The sequence below is a fragment of the Neophocaena asiaeorientalis genome, unplaced genomic scaffold (genome assembly GCF_003031525.2).
Source record: "Neophocaena asiaeorientalis asiaeorientalis breed wild unplaced genomic scaffold, Neophocaena_asiaeorientalis_V1.1 scaffold27, whole genome shotgun sequence".
NCBI lineage: Eukaryota > Metazoa > Chordata > Mammalia > Artiodactyla > Phocoenidae > Neophocaena > Neophocaena asiaeorientalis.
The window spans coordinates 736,307-753,130 of record NW_020172816.1 but is presented as its reverse complement, the minus strand read 5'-3'; the positions used below and the strand labels follow the sequence as shown (position 1 = coordinate 753,130).

The window sequence follows — 16,824 nt, the reverse complement described above, 5'->3', positions numbered from 1 at the left end:
TTCTGGCCTCTCAACCTGCCAGCTCACATCTTAAAGCCCTCTGGGAGGGCTTCCCTGGTGGCGCAGTGGTTGAGAGTCCGCCTGCCAATGCAGGGGACGTGGGTTCGTGCCCCGGTCCGGGAAGATCCCACATGCCGTGGAACGGCTAGGCCCGTGAGCCATGGCTGCTGAGCCTGCGCGTCCGGAGCCTGTGCTCTGCAACAGGAGAGGCCACAACAGTGAGAGGCCCTCGTACCGCAAAAAAAAAACAAAACAGAAAGAAACAAAAACAAAAACAAAACCTCTCTGGGAGGAGAGTGTAAAGGTGTGAGTTGGGAGAAAACAAATAGCAGCATGTCCATGGTCCCCGCCCTTGATGAGTTTTCTGTCTAACTAGGCAGAAAAGCCATATAGACAGATTCCATGGTTAGGATTCAATTGCAGTAAAAATTCTGAAAAGGGGAAGAGATCTCTGTGAGCTGGAATAGGTTAGAGAGGCTTTATGGAGAAGTTTGGCAACCTGTATTACTAGGAAGTCTCAACACTTAATCTCTGATAATCAGGGATCTCAATGGATTGGGGTATGTTGTACCTTTTAGCCAAAAACTAATTTCTAAAGTAAATATTTGGACTTTTTCAGAGGCTCCACTTCTAGAGTCAGCTCAGTCCCTGCCTTCCCACACCTTCCAACACACATCCACCTAGCTGAGGGCAGTGACCATCCTGGTCACACTCTGTCCCAGGTCTTGACACTTCCTTCTGTTCTGCTGGTGGGAAGGGGAGGGAGGGGTCACTCGCCCACCCAGGAGCTGGAGTGGGACCTGAGGGGTGTGTGCCCTCATTGGCAGTGGTGTGCAGCCCCGGGATAGACCCCATCATCTAGGCAAGTGGCACTGTGGAGCCAACATACTTGTTCGGAGCGTACTCCTTGTGCTGGTTGGGCCTGCTCGTGGATCTGGAGGCAGAGGGATGTGGGCTCCAGAACCGGGCTTCCCGAGCCTGCATCTCTGCACCACTTTCTAAGTGCAGCCAGTGCTTGGCCAGGTCACCGGCCCACCTCTCGTGAGATGAGGCTGAGATCTCGCATGTGCTGTATGTGCCGTGGCAAGGATTGCCCAAGACAAGAGTATTCTTAGCACAGCATTGGGCATCTCGTGATCCTGTCGTGTAGTCACCGAGGGTAGTCACGAGGATAGTCACTTGGTCCTTGCTTGCTGGCTGGATCTGGAGCTGCAGGAGGTGAGAGGAGGGGGAAGGGGGCATGGGAATGCAGGAGGAGTGGCTGTTTCTACCATCAGATAGGTTAATGGGGGTAGGAAGGGGGACCACAGAGTGCAGGCCACTGCTGTTTCAGCATCTCATGCCCACAGACACAGTTTCCTTTTTCCTGCTGATGCTGCTAAAGTATCTCAGACGACAGGCCACCCTCACCCTCCAACTATAAATCAAGAACCCTGAGGCTGTTCAGTCCTCCCCTAGGAGAGAAACCAGGCCACAGGGTAGAGTTCCCCGGGCAACTAGACCCCACGGCTTCCTTTGCATTCCCCAAACCCGCCAAGCCTAGGTAGGTGACTCCTTGCGCAAAGGCCCTCTAGAGTTTTGGAAAAGATCGGATGAGAAGTGATGGTGGGAATGGCCCGATGCGGGTGGAGAGGCAGAAAGAACCTGCTGTAACTGGCTTGCCTTCTCATAGCCTGAAGGGAGTGAAGCGGGGAGGAGAGCGAGAGAGAAGGAACTGCAGATTTGGCTCCAGCTTATGCAACTGCAGCTGCCACTTTGAGTTATTCTATTATTTAGGTCAAAGCTGATTATTCACTGCTGAGTCAGCAAAATACCCCTAGCCACAAGGCAGTAAAAAAAGAAAGTCTTTTATATTTTAATTAAATGAAAAGCCTTTCTCCCTTCTCCAGAGCAAGTATGTTAGTGGGAGGAGGGAGTTAGGAAGCAGGAGAATGAGAGGGATTAGAACTTGGTTTTGGTACCTTCCTTTTGTGATTTTCTTGGGTATTTTCTCTCTCCCCCCCTCCCCTCCCTTCCTCCCTCCCTCCCTCCCTTCCTTCCTTCCTTCCTTCCTTTCTCATTTCATAAGTAAGTGACTATATTCTCTAAGTAAGAGTCAAGTAATATATAAAGAGAGTTGACCAGGAAAGCTTCCTCTTATCTTTACCCCTCTCCCCTGCCCAGGAGCCCTTGTAACAGTGGATAGGTATGCTAATAATTGTAAGTAAAATGCATCTCTCAGCACACACATCTGGGTATTTAGACATACATTTTGACAAGTTATTTCTGCAGCTTGCACTTTTATCCTTTAGCCACATCTTGTGGCTACTACCTGAGTTTCTAGTTATAAACAAAGTGGTCCCAGTGACACAGAAGGAGTGCCAGGTGTTCTGGGGTCCCCCATTTGTATATCCTGCTCCTAACTATGGGTTTTCCTTCTGTTTGTCCCCCCTCTCTTGGGGACTGGGCCACCTTTCACTCGGGCAGCTCCCGACCTCCTTCCTCTCTTTTGGGGCTGGGGTCACATCCAGCATCTGAATTAGAATCTTTTCTTCTCATTCAAGTCCCCCTCTTCCAGAATGCCTTGTACAAAAGAAGCTCCTTCTCCTTTCTTGCCCTGAGGAGAAAGGAGTACCCTGCATGCATATCACAAGCAAAAAAAAAAAAAGCTTCTTATCTTGTTTTCTATCTCTCTACTATGATTCTGAAGAGGCTAGTTTTCCAGGGCTTCAGATTTCTTCTCCTTCCTTGAGTGATTTGGAAGGTTAAGGATTTCACTGTAGGTATTGCTTTTAACCCTGAGTTGCTTTGCAGTTCCTCTTCAGGAAGTTTCCAGATGCATGATGCATGATGATTTGGTAGATACCTGTGTGTGTTGTTTTGCAGATCTCTTACAAATTAATCCCTTGACATCACAGTGTTCAGCAGTCCTTCCTAACTTCTAAATCCCTTACTCTCAGTTCATTTTCCTTTGAGTTTTCATATTCTCGAGGCCCAAACGTCTCATTCCCATGCACTAAGCATATTACCACAGGTACCTGGACAGTGTTGTCTTCTTGCGCTCCCCTGGTCCCCAAAGAGTGCTGTGCGTGTCTCATCAGCCTTGTATGTATTGTTGAGAAGGAAGAAATTTTTCTCTAACCTTCTAGGTTCTTCTGGCTGGTCTAAGAATTAAATTGACATGAGACAGATTAACAAGAAAAAATCAAACAAAAGTTTAATAACAACTATACCTAGAAGAGACCCAGAAAAACTGAGTAACTCGCCAAAATAGTCAAAACCCTCACCTTAAATACCACCTTCAGCTAAAGACAAAAGAGAATGTTGGGACTTCGAAGGGAGGAAGGTAATTGACATGAAAATGAAAAGCAAATGTTTGGTAAAAACTGTTAGCTGAGCCTTGTGGAGACAATGGGACAGAGGGTGGACTCTAATCTTTAATCTCCCCACCACCCAGCCCACATTTTGCAGATATCTCTGGTGATAGCACTACTCCAGGAACAGGTCCTCTATCTAAATTCTTTTTAGGCAGCTGGGGGGAGGGGCAAAATTTCTTCCTGAGTCTTTTGGGCCTTGATTGTTTTCAACTTGAACTAATCTGCATGCCAGAGACATTTTGGGGAGGCACATCTTGGTCCCCTCCAGTCTCGCCTTCGAAACTTCTTCTAGAATTGTCACAGTCAAAAAGTTGAGTTGATAGATTGCTTTATATCTCCTCGAACGAGTCTCTTCGTCCAGACAATAGGTCACTTCAGTTACTCATTTCAGGAGGTGGTGATGCAGGTGGGCACTCAAAGTTAGGCCCACAGGGTATAAGCAATCAGGTATTTAATAAGAGGCATTTCTGTGGAGACAAAGAAAAATAGAGGTTAATGGTTGAAGCAAATTATAAACCCAGTGTCTGAGTCTTGAGAGTTGCCAGCTGAGATTTCTAGATGTTAGGTTCAAAGCATCTTTTATAGTTTGAAATCTCTTGTGATGTCATCTGGTGTTCAGGTAAACTTCCTGAGTGGCTTACAAAGCAATAGGCACAAAGATTGTCTAAACGTGGGTTATTGTGCTGATCTTGCTTAAGTTTATATCAGGTTGTTCAGTTACAGTTTGTAGGGCTTCAAGAAACGGACAGCTTTAGTTCTCAATAATTTCAAGTCAAAAATGAGAGAAAAATTGAAAATGTAAGCTTGGAGGGCTGTAGCCAAATATTTGAGGAAACTAGAAGAATGCAGGATCCAGTCCAGTTTACAGGTAGAAAAACAAAACCTCAAAGATTATTAACAGAATTAGAATCTAATATCCATAAGCGTGTATTACAGTTTCTATTGAAACATAATTTTTTCTCCCTCTCTAAAATCACCTTCATCTTTACCAAAGATGGCCAAATTAAGACTCATTTGTTTGTAAAATAAATTTAATTTTATTAAACTTGGCCTGATTATTTACATAAGTCCAGGCCTTTTAAAATATGCTTTGCTGGAACTGTTCATAAGGAATTGCCAGATTGAACTTTTTTTTTTTTTTTGCGGTACGCGGGCCTCTCACTGTTGTGGCCTCTCCCGTTGCAGAGCACAGGCTCCGGACGTGCAGGCTCAGCAGCCACGGCTCATGGGCCCAGCCGCTCTGCGGCATGTGGGATCCTCCCGGACCGGGGCACGAACCCGTGTCCCCTGCATCGGCAGGCAGACTCTCAACCACTGTGCCACCAGGGAAGCCCCAGATTGAACTTTTAATTGCCCCTCGAGGCCAGGAAGCCACACTGAAGACATGACGTTAGATTCACCTGTAATACCTATGAATTCAGGTGAATTTTTCTCTCCTTGAGGTTCCCAAAATTATCTTGAGGTTCTTGTGCCTGCAAGGAAGGAACTTTCCTTACTCACCTGGTAAAGCTGCTGGGATCCCTGAAGGCAAGGTACCAGGTTGTTTTTCCAAGGGACTTTATGGCTCCATGAAGTCAACCTTAGTTCTTTAAAGCTGTCTGGTTATATCTAATTCTATGTATGTCTCTCTCAAATATGACAATCCAGTCAAAGCCCTGGTAATATAACCAATATTTCTTTTTTAAAAAAAATATTTATTTATTTATTTATTTTGGCTGTGCTGGGTCTTAGTTGCAGCACGTGGGATCTTTGTTGCGGCATGTGGACTTCTTAGTTACAGCATGGGACTCCTTAGTTGCAGCATGTGGACTCTTAGTTGTGGCATGCATGTGGGGTCTAGTACCCCAACCAGGAATCGAACGCAGGCCCCCTGTGTTGGAAGCTCGGAGTCTTACACGCTGGACCACCAGGGAAGTCCCATAACCAATATTTCTAATTGTATCATGTTATAAGGAGAACAGATTCTTACTGAACTTATACAAATAACTATATTGCCATGAAAGTAAGAATACTCACTGAGTTTCCAAATTTTAGAGACATCAGGTAGGGAGAAAAAAGATAATTGTTTCGTCTTTGTTAAGCAGTTGTAAACTGTCATACCAGTATTTTTTTGATTGGCAAACTTATGAATGCATATCATAATTTCTAAACCATACATTTCCTCATAACATAATACTTTTTTTTAATGTGGTACAAGACATGTTTTTAATACATATAAACTTCTTTAGTTTTTCTATAATAAGACATAAGTAGGTAAACTTAGACTTCTTTAGCAGTTAATGTTTCAGTATTTTATCTTATTTGGAAGTGATCTAGACATTCAGTGAATCCCCATCATTTAACTTAGCAAAACTCCAAAGTTTTAAATTACTAAAAGATTTTGAGAAATCATTTTTAAGTGGACATACCATAAAACATAATAATTATTAAAGAGTTCACCTAAAAACTGTTATCCCGTTTACATTTATTTAATTTACTTGTTTCCAACAATTAATGTTTAGATTACCCATGAAAACTTCCTGAGGCATTAGACAAAGTCAACCATCATGCCAAGCTATTTTTCTTTTCTTTTTTTAAAAAATTTATTTATTTATTTATTTTTGGCTGTGTTGGGTGTTCATTGCTGCGCGCGGGCTTTCTCTAGTTGTGGCAAGCGGGGGCTACTCTTTGTTGCGGTGTGCGGGCTTCTCATTGTGGTGGCTTCCCTTGTGGAGCTCAGCTCCTAGGCATGCGGGCTTCAGTAGTTGCAGCACGTGGGCTCAGTAGTTGTGGCATGCAGGCCCTAGAGTGCATGGGCTTCAGTAGTTGTGGCATGTGGACTCAGTAGTTGTGGCACATGGGCTCTAGGGGGCACAGGCTTCAGTAGTTGTGGCTCGTGGGCTCTAGAGCACAGGCTTAGTAGTTGTGGCACACGGGCTTAGTTGCTTCACGGCATGTGGGATCTTCCCAGATGAGGGATCAAACCCGTGTCCCCTGCATTGGCAGGCGGATTCTTAACCACCGCGCCACCAGAGAAGTCCCTCTGCTTAATTTTCTTTAAGCCAACTAAATGGAGCTCTTTTACAAGTTAATTTTGGCAATACCGCTTGGAGGTAGAAAATACCACACATCTATAACACATGTATATAGACATATACAAACACGCAAACAGACACAGCAACCCCATAGTCCCATTTCAAAATTTCAGCCATGAATTGGGTACAGTTATACAAAATCCACTCAATTGGGTTTCTGGCAGATGGACCAAATCAGGGTCACCTGTTTAAATGGATTTCCAAGGAAAAAAGAAACTGCAAATCCATCAGTTAATTACCATACTGAGCTCCTACACTGAGTGGAGGTGAGACATTATTTATACAGTCTTGAAAGAGATTAAAGGCCAGTGAAAAGATGGGTGTACAAACAAAAAATTACAATATAATGTGATGACAGAAGAATGTACCACACAGAGAAAGGTGCTTCAGAGTTGGGACAGGAGTGCTAGGGAAGGTTCCCAGATTGAGCTGAGTCTGGAAAGGTAAGTAGGCAGTCTCCAGGTGGGCATACAGTAGAACAGCCAGGTAGAGGGAAGAGCATAGGCAAGACTTGGAGTCAAGAAAGAAATGACTCGTTGGAGAAAAGCAAGTACTTTTGTGTGGGTGAGGCCTAGGAGAGAGACGGGAGATAAGGCAAAAGAGGTGAGTACGAGCCAGATCGTAAAGGATTCTACCTATCATGCAGAGAAGAGCAGACTTCATCTAAGGAACCACCAAAGGAGTTTGTGCAGAGGAGTAATGTGATTAGGTTCACATCTGAGTGAAGAAGACCGTGACCCTTGAAGCAGGGAGACGAGTCAGCAGGCTTAGCATTTTTCCAGGCCAGAGAGGTGGTGGCCCAAAATAAAAACGAAGTTACAAGGTGACAAAAACAAGAAAGGATTAGAAGTAGAATCAGCCGGCCGTGTCGACTGATTGACTACTAAGAGAGAGAAATCTAGTTGATCTACAAATCAAAATTAAATAAGTTTCAAATGAAATATGTTTCTACTTAACTGTCTCCAGCATTTGTAGTGAGCAGTTAACAATGTTTTCTCTCTATTTCTGCCTTCCACGTCCTCTCCAAATCCCTGAGATGCTGAGCAGGTCTTTGGTTGGAAGTCTTCCTCAGGGTGGTTACCCCAGGATGCTGCTTGAAAGCCTGCTCTGGAACAGAAGGGGATTGGGACCCTGGGGAAGCCTTATATAAATGAGAATCACAGCACTTTGTTCATTCAGCAAACATTTATCAAGGGCCATGATGTGCTCGTTACTGTTCTTGGCCCTGAGAATTGGGGCATGAGATAGCTGGAATTTTTTCGGCCTGGGCTTGAAAAGTAATGAGTAGGAACTAAAGGGGGCTCCCCCAGGTAGCACAGCATGCTGTGTCCTGTCTCCCCTGCTTTCCCTGTGTCTTCTGTTTTTCCCTTCTCCCCCGCCCCAGCTCAGGAGCCATGTTTAGCTAATGCTGAAGAATTACTCAGCTCTTGGAAATCGCTGAGCTGGGTGTTCAGGCTTCTTGGCTGAACTAAGTACTGGATGGTGATTCAGCAGAAACTTCAGGTCCAACAACTGGCAGGGAGGGATCAGGATAAGAAGGAAGGGTAAGAGGGAGCCAGGAAGGGAAGGGAAGGGGGTGGGGCGGCATGGGCAGGCGCTTAGCTGGAAGTGTCCAGGTCGAGCTGTATGAATCAGGATGTCCAGAGCTGCAGAGCATCTGTGCACCCCTCCTCCGCTGCTTGTTTGTCCTTGGAGGAGAGAGGCCCTTCCAAATGTTCAGCACATCTCTCCTTAGAGGGGCTTCTTAGATTTCTAAAATATTGCCAGTGCTTCAAGATGAAAAGGGCTGGAGAAGGGAAAACTTGCTGTAGTGTGGTAGGTAAGATCTGTTTCAAAGCCCCACTGTGTACCATACAGGAGCTGGAATCAGGGCTTAGTTTATAGGGAAGAGCTGCTTTGACTTTGCTGTTGCTTTGTTTTGATTTTCTTGTCTTTCACCAGTCAAGTTATTTACTCATGCAATAATACCAGCCTTTGTTGTCGGTAGGCAGAGACTTGAGACTTTATAACTCGGCTCCTGGTCCCATGTGAAAAATGTCTCCCAGGCTCTCAGAGGTCTATGAGGAGGAAAGATAGCTCAGGCTGGCCTGTGTGGGCAGAACTGGAACCTTATCCAAGTCTCAGGATTGTGTGCCTTAGAACTCAGATGGGGCTCCGGTGTTTTCTTTGCCTATCAGTGCCTTCTGGCAGCCGGCAATGGTTTCCTCCTAGATCTGGAACCGACTGAGGTTAGGCAGGCTAAGGGAAGCAGCTTTTCCACAATTAGAAACACGTGCCCAGTTCCTTCTAAGGAGCCGGCTCCAGCCTATCACAGAGCCAAGTGCTGCCACACCCACCGAGGCAGGCGGCAGCTCACCCGCTGCTGGGTGCAGGCACCACCCTGAGGACTGGTCGGAGGGGCATCACCTCGCCCCTTTTGCTCCAGGTCCAGAGGGAGGGAGTCAGGGGGAGCTGGCCAGAGCATGGCAGAGGGCAGAGAAGTGCATGCCCCAGCAAAAGGGGAGACTAATAAACCAGCGCTTCTGGCTGGCCCGTGACCCATGTTAAATTTATGGCTGCTGCAGAGGGCTGGGGAAAACTCCATCCCGGAAAGGTGCTTATTTTGAAGCTCTGGAGGGGAACAGGGTGTTCTGATTTCTACAAAGTGGCGTCACTAGCTTCCCTTTCAGCAGCTATCTGCTTTAATACATTCCATCTTTCTTTTTTCTGTCCTGGCCTTCTCTCTCTATTATGCTCCTCTCAAGCTCGCTCTCTCTCACTCGTAATGGTATGTATTATTCCTCCTTTTCCTTCCTCCCCCGTGTTGTCTCTCATGCTCACTCTTTTCCTCTCCTCTTCACCATCTGTCTTTATGGACTTTGGCAAGTCTGGGCATTTTGACTGCCTGTTTTCTCTTATCTGAAAAGACAAAGAAAGCCCTGGTCCTGGAAATGCTAAAGGAAAACAAGCCTTTCCAATCTGCCTCCAGTTTACTTCTAGGAATGAGCCAGCAATACCAAGAAATCCAAATGGAGTTCCTGGAGTTGGAGGGAAATCTGATGGTGACATTGATAAGGGACCAGAGGAGGGGACACAAGGCAGAAAAGCAAGTCTGTTTGTGGGAAATAATTTTCCAAAACCCTCGGGGCGATGAACACAACGCTCCTGGATCCTGAGGGGCAGCCATCCTAGTCTTCCCCTTTATCACACTGGCATCTTACTTCCTGCTGCCCAGAAAGCAATCTGGCCAGCATCTTCAGGTGACAGACTCAGAGCCCCTAGTGGCACTGTCAGCAGTGACCATCGGTACCACTGACAGGAGCAAGGGAGAGAGAGGATGTGGGAATGAGAGAAGGGAAAGAAGGGTGATGTGCATATGATACAAGAAAGGCTGGTGTAGTGGCAGAATAAGCAACTGGGAATTGGTGGGGGGGACGGGCAGGGGGCCCAAGGGGGGCAGTCCTGTCTTTGGCACTAATAGCAGGGGTCTTACTTCACTCACATATAAGATGAGATTCTGGATCTCTCTGACTGCCCATGAGGCTGGAAATGTGCCTCTGGGTAGTAGGGTGCAGACCTCTCCCTCCAGTACCAAGAGCTGTCTGCAAATGAGCCCCAACCAGGTCATTCTAATCAGCACTTATAACGATCAGTTCTTATAACTGATTGTTCTTACAACAATCAGTCCAGCCCCCTGGGCTTCCCTGATGGTGCCGTGGTTAAAAATCCGCCTGCCAATGCAGGGGACACGGGTTTGAGCCCTGGTGCGGGAAGATCCCACATGCTGCAGAGCAACTAAGCCCGTGCACCACAACTACTGAGCCTGCGCTCTAGAGCCCGTGAGCCACAACGTCTGAGCCTGCATGCCACAACTACTGAAGCCCGTGCTCCTAGAGCCCATGCTCCGCAACGAGAAGCCACCACAATGAGAAGCCCACGCACTGCAACAAAGAGTAGCCCCTGCTCGCTGCAACTAGAGAAAGCCCGTGCCCAGCAACAAAGACCCAACACAACCAAAAATAAATAAATAAAAATCCAGCCCCCTATCCAAATGGCCCCTTCCTGCCTTTCACCCATCAGACCAGACCAGTGTGGTTCATGGAGCAGAAGCTGGCTTGGCAAAAAGAATGAGTTTGGTTTGGGGACCCATGTGGGAAAGTGTTCATTGGCCCTCTGATGAAGACACAAAATGACCCTTTGCCAGCCCAATTCAGCCAAAGTCTTGTGTCCAAAAGCAAGGGAGGACCTGAAGACGGTCATCCAGTGGTCACTGAGGGATAGCCTGTGCCTTGTGAGCTCTCTCGGGGGAAGGAGAAGAAGCCATGATATGTACCCTGCCCCCAACTCTGTCTAGCATCACCGGTACTTGCCCTCCCTGCTTCATGGGGCTGTCCCACGATGTAAAAACCCTGATATTTACTCCCTAGGGAAGAACAATGGCTCCTGTGCACACTTGGTATTTTCTGACTAGATTTGTTCATCTATCCATCCTCTATTCAGTAAGCGTTAGCACCTACAGTGTGCCAGGCAGATACAGGGCCTCGAGATCACCCTGGCCAGCAGAGTGTCGTTAATGGCTGTGTGGACTATTGGCTGCAGAAGAATAGGGAAGTTTCATTCTTCTCTGGGCCCGAGGGGTAGAGCAGGCGCAGCAACAACAGCATTCCTTGCTTTCTGTAGGGCATTCCGTCCTGCAGAATGGGTGGTGCAACTTTCTTGTGGAGACCAAGGCACAGGGACAAGCTTGAACATCTGGGCTTCTGGTTCAGTGGCTCAGGCTTATGCTTACCAGCCCCATAGTCCCCTAATCCGCCTTTGTGCCCACACTTTCAGACAGCTTGGGTTGAAGGACCCCAGAGCAGGTACTTTGTGGATGAGTACCCTCCTGAGAAAAAGGCTGAAACAGATAAGAAATTGAAGCAAAGGGTCGGGGATAGAGGAGGAAGCAAGAAGGGAGAAGCAATGCAACAGTGCAAGATAGGTCCTGATGTGTGTGATACGGCGTCTCTGAGACCCTCCAAACTGCCCCCTTTACCATCCACTCTGCTTTGCTGCCAGTCGTCAGCATTATCCCGAGCAAGTCGTGGCCTCTTTTTGAGTTCTAGTTTCTTAGCATATGAACAATAAAAATAACCACTTAACATTTTATACAGCGGTACACAGGTTACAGAGCATCCTCGTGGGATTAAAATGGACCACACTTTCATTTTACAGAGAGGGAGGGGAGGTTCAAAGAGTTTTACTGGCTTGTCCAGAGAGTAAGTGACCGTGCCGGGAAGGGCATCATGGCCATTGGGTTCTTCAAGTTCTAAGTTGTCTGATTCTTAGTCCGCCCAGGCTGCCAGGTCCCTCTGAGGGAGCCATCTCTGCTTCCTTCCCTCCGATTTGCTCAACCCCACCTGCACCGTTACCACTTCACTCCGTATACAAGCTGCTCTGAGCTCTACTTGCTTGCTGTGCACTTGAAAAAGGCACCAGAAACCCATGTGGGCCTCCACCCGCCAGGTGTTGCTGGGTAGAGGTGAGGGAAAGAGTGATAAAGTCACAGCCCTGGTTCTGTGAAGGTTGTAGGGACTTAAGACCAACCCCACAATCCCCTAATCCATCCTTAAAATTTTCTGAAGGAAGATTTATTTATTTATGCTAATGACTCACTGATGTTCTGTTTCAAAATGGACTAGAGAGACTGATTTTCAATTGCCTCTTTTACCGATAGTCTTTAATGTATTAATTTAAGGTAAAATTTCCCCCCAAATGTTGTTCCTATTCTTCCCTTCCAATATTCGTAATCCTTGGAGCTCGTGTGCCTCACCTCTCCCACTCCGTGGGGTGAACTCCACCTGGGGAAGCCGCAGAGGGGTGGGCGTCATCCACGACAAGATTGCACACAGTGGGGCCACTCTTTACCCTCTGCTGGGAGGAATGAACTCAGACTCTGGACTCCTGAGTTTGTTCATCTCTTGGCTTTCCATCATGATATCTTTTTATGACCTTTGATTGTAGCCTCTGGTCTATAAAGTTAGGAGACCAACAGAACTCTGGGGGCAGAGAACAAAGGACTCATGTCTGTGAACATTGCGGCCCTCCACCTGCCTCGCAAGAGGTTTGTAACTCTTGGGCCTGTGGGTGTCTGTGCATCTGGGTTGCATACATGGGCCTGAAGTTGTATGGACTATGGAGGAGACAGGAGGAGAAGCTGGGATTAGTTGAAGGAGGGGTATGGGGAGCCTTTTGCCCTGAATTTTTCTGAGAGGAAAGGCACAGCTACAGTTACCCTAGGGCGTGCCTGTTTACTACTGTATTGAGTTACCGAGGGGAGGAAGAGGAGGCAGTGACTCTCTAGCCATAGGATCTGGGTGTGTGGAAGAGCTGGGATGCTGTCATGTGGTGCATGTGATGTGGAAATTCGCCAACCAGGTCAGCACATTGGTGACCTCACTTTCGCTGCCCGCTCTTAGAGCTCCTCCCTCCTTCCCTCCACTTGGTGTCCTGCAAGGCCTGTGACACACACTCCTTTGGGGTCCCTTTGTGTGCTCCCTGGTTGCCTTTTTTTTTTTTTTAATAAATTTATTTTATTTATTTACTTATTTTTGGCTGCATTAGGTCTTCGTTGCTGCACGTGGGCTTTCTCTAGTTGCAGCGAGCGGGGGCTACACTTGGCTGTGGTGCGCAGACTTCTCATTGCGGTGGCTTCTCTTGTTGCGGAGCACAGGCTCTAGGCGTGCGGGCTTCAGTAGTTGTGGCACGTGGACTCAGTAGTTGTGGCACACGGGCTTAGTTGTTTCGCGGCATGTGGGATCTTCCCAGACCAGGGCTCGCACCTGTGTACCCTGCATTGGCAGGCGGATTCTCAATCACTGCACCACCAGGGAAGTCCCTGCCTGGTTGCTTTTAAAAAACTTTCCTCTTGAAGGGTATGCCCCCTGCTTTCTGGTCTTTCTGTGTGGTGTCTGGCCCTCTATTTGTTTCCTATTGCTGCTGTAACAAATTACCATAAACGTAATGGCTTAAAACTACACAAATTGGGACTTCCCTGGTGGCGCAGTGGTTAAGAATCTGCCTGCCAATGCAGGGGACACGGGTTCGATCCCTGGTCTGGGAAGATCCCACATGCCATGGAACAACTAAGCCTGTGAGCCACAACTACTAAGCCTGCGCTCTAGAGCCCATGAGCCACAACTACTGAGACTGCATGCCGCAACTACTGAAGCCCGAGTGCCTAGAGCCCGTGCTCTGCAACAAGAGAAGCCACCACAATGAGAAGCCCGTGCACCGCCGCATCAAAGAGTAGCCCCAGCTCGCCACAACTAGAGAAAGCCCACGCTCAACAACGAAGACCCAATGCAGCCAAAAATAAATAAATAAATGGATAAATTTATTTTAAAAAAACAAAAACTACACAGATTTATAACCTTACAGTTCTGGAGGTCAGAAGTCCTAAACTCAAGGTGTCAACAAGGCTGTGTCCCTTCTGGAGGCTCTCCTTTGCTTGTATCCTTGCCTTTCCCAGCTTCTAGAGGCCCTCTATATTCTTAGGCTCATGGCCCCTGTTTCCATCTTCAAAGCCAGCAGCATAGCATCTCCAAATCTCTCCTTCTCTCTCTCTCTCTTTTTTAATTGAAGTATAGTTCATTTACAATGTTGTGTTAGTTTCTGGTGTGTAGCAAAGTGATTCAGTTATATGGATACTTTTTCTGATTCTTTTCCATTATAGTTTGTTACAAGATATTGAACAAAAGATATTGAATACAGTTCCCTGTGCTATATAGAGTAGGACCTTATTGTTTATTTTATATATAGTAGTGTGTATATGTTAATCCCAAACTCCTAATTTATCCGTCTTCCTCCCCTTCCCCCCTGTGGTAACCATAAATTTGTTTTCTGTAAACTTATGGAACGCTTCACGAATTTGCGTGTCATCCTTGCGCAGGGGCCATGTTAATCTTCTCTGTATCATTCCAATTTTAGTATATGCGCTGCTGAAGCGAGCGCTCAAATCTTTCTCTCTTTCTGACTTGTGTTTTCCATCATCACATTTCCTTTGTAACTCTGACCTTCCTGTCTCCCTGTTATAAGGATTCTTGTGATGACACTGGGCCCACTCAGGTAATCCAGGATAACCTCCCCACCTGAAGATCCTTAATCACATTTGCGAAATTCCTTTTGTAAGGTAACATTCACAGGATTAGGGTGTTGACATCTTTGGGATGGCGATTATTCTGCCTACCACAGGTCCCATGAGTTCTGGTGTCATTGTCAGAGGGAGAAGTGAAGGAGAGGCTTCATGACTCCCCAGGGATCAGAGCTGACGTGGGGTGAGGTGTGCCCTCTCTTAGAGAGCGGGAACTTACCCACCCTCTCCACCGTGGACATGTTCCAGATCAGCCACAGGATCTGCACTGTCATGGCCCTGACAAGGACTCTGCATCTCTGCCAGTTCTGCAGCCTTTCCGGGGCAGAGAGCGTTGAGCCCACCTCTCCTACTTGGCAGTTGCTAGGCCCTGGGCTCTGGGCAGGGTACGAGATTTCTGAGTTCTGAGTCCCCCCCTCCTGCCTGCCTCATTTTTTTTGTCTCCCTCCCGTTACGTTGACAATAAGCTTTTCAAACTGGGCAGATTAAGTAACCAACCCCTGACTTCAGCATCTTCTTGAAGTCTCATCTTCTTGATGAGAAGATGAGACTTTTCACCACCACCCCCGCCAGCTTTTTTTTAAAACCAGGAAACAGAAAGAAAAAAGGGAAAAGAGAGGAGAAAACGCCCAAGAAATACACAGAAGGCTGGTATTCCATGGGGCTGTACCACCCCCATGGCCAGATTACAATGGACAAGAACCAGAGTCTTATGCCTTCTTGTTTATTTTGTCCGGCTAGCCCCAAATTATAAAATCCTCTGTATTGCTAAGGTCTTCCCCACCTACGAGAAGCATCTCTGATTTCCCTGGGCTGGACTAGGGGCTCCTCACAGATGCCTGCCAGCTTCCGTGAAGAGCTGTACTGTCACCATATTGCTTTGTGATCATGTTTTAGCTCATCCATCTCCCCTCTTACAGTGTCAGCTTCCTGAGAACAGGAAGGGACTTGTGTCTTATTTATAACTCCCCGCGCCAGAGTATCTAGCACTTGTAGGCTCTTCATAGATGGTGGTTGGATGGATGGATGGTTGGATGAAAACCCTCACATCTCAAACTGCAGTGGCCACTGATCCCCATCTACATGTGGCTTCCCTGAGGTCACTGTATCTCAAGCATGCAGAACTCTAGATCTGGCTGGGAAGAGGGTGGGGACACAGCCCTCAGCAACAGAAGGGGCGCTGGGTACAGACGGACAGAGGCAGGATGCCTGAGCAGGACAGGGGCTTGGCAAGTGTTGCCTTCACTCACTGACCTTTCCTCTCCGGATGGAGGCTCGGGTTTCAGCCTGCTGTGAGGGACGCTATCCTGTGGTACCAGGAGACTGAAAGTACCCTCTTACCCCTCGGTCACATGCTGTGATCGCCCAACTGCAGGGCAAAGGGTCAGATGGGGCCTGCAGCCGTTGTCCAAGGAGATAAGTGTCACAGGCAGCCTGTCTCCTCCACCCTAGTCTCAGGATATCTCTTTTATGTCTGAAAGATCCCCGAAAAGGCTAAAGGTCAAAGATTAGTCAAGGGCTGGGTTCTTGTGTGTATAGGCTCAAGCAGGACAGAAGACACCCACAGTAAGTTAGTTTGACATATTGTCCCTTCCTCAAACATCTCGATCCCCCCAGGAACACTGTGGAGAAGTCTTTCTGGCTGCCTGGATAAAGTCCCTTTGTGTTTTCTGTGCCAGCACACGGGAAGGCGACCACATTCCTCCTCCCCGCCCTTGCCCTCTCCTCCCCTTGGTGAGGATGGTTTTCTTCTCTGCATGATGAGATCATGATCTGGGTCCTTATTCTGTAATCCTTACCTATCCTCGAGCCACAAGGGTGTTGTTTCCTAACCTTCCTGTCATAGATCAGTCTCCTGTATCCTTTAGTCATTATTGTTTGTATCTGTTTGAACTTCTGGGTCCCAGGGGCCTGGCCTTGTACCCAGAGGCCCTAGAGAGAAATTGAGATTACAGACGCAGTTGCTTGGAGTGATTTAGGTTGAATTGTTACCAGGCATGTGATCCTGAAATCCTTATTGAATTGAGCAAGATAAACCCAGTGTGTATTTATCAGGACATCTCGGTCCATACAGAACATTTACAAAATGTTCTCCCCGTTCAGGCATATGAAATCCTTCCTCTGACAACATGTTTTGGTTCTCCTTCTATGACACTGTCTTGGATAAAAGCTCCTCCACTAGGAGTCAAGAGTTCCTACCCTTGAAGTTATGCTTCCTGCTGCTCTTTTGACTCTGTGAAACCAACTGAGGAGTTTCCTGGGGAGATTGGTATGTGTCGTAGAA

The 16,824-nt window shown here is 47.2% G+C and overlaps 1 protein-coding gene and 1 non-coding gene across 2 annotated transcripts in view; one reads left to right on the top strand and one right to left on the bottom strand.

The window, feature by feature from the left end:
• SLC7A8 (solute carrier family 7 member 8) overlaps positions 1–16,824 on the top strand; it is a 49,472-nt gene that overhangs the window by 17,426 nt on the left and 15,222 nt on the right. The window lies entirely within an intron of this gene.
• LOC112397498 (U6 spliceosomal RNA) lies at positions 14,295–14,401 on the bottom strand. Its single transcript, XR_003002811.1, has one exon. It is a non-coding gene; the product is annotated as a U6 spliceosomal RNA (small nuclear RNA).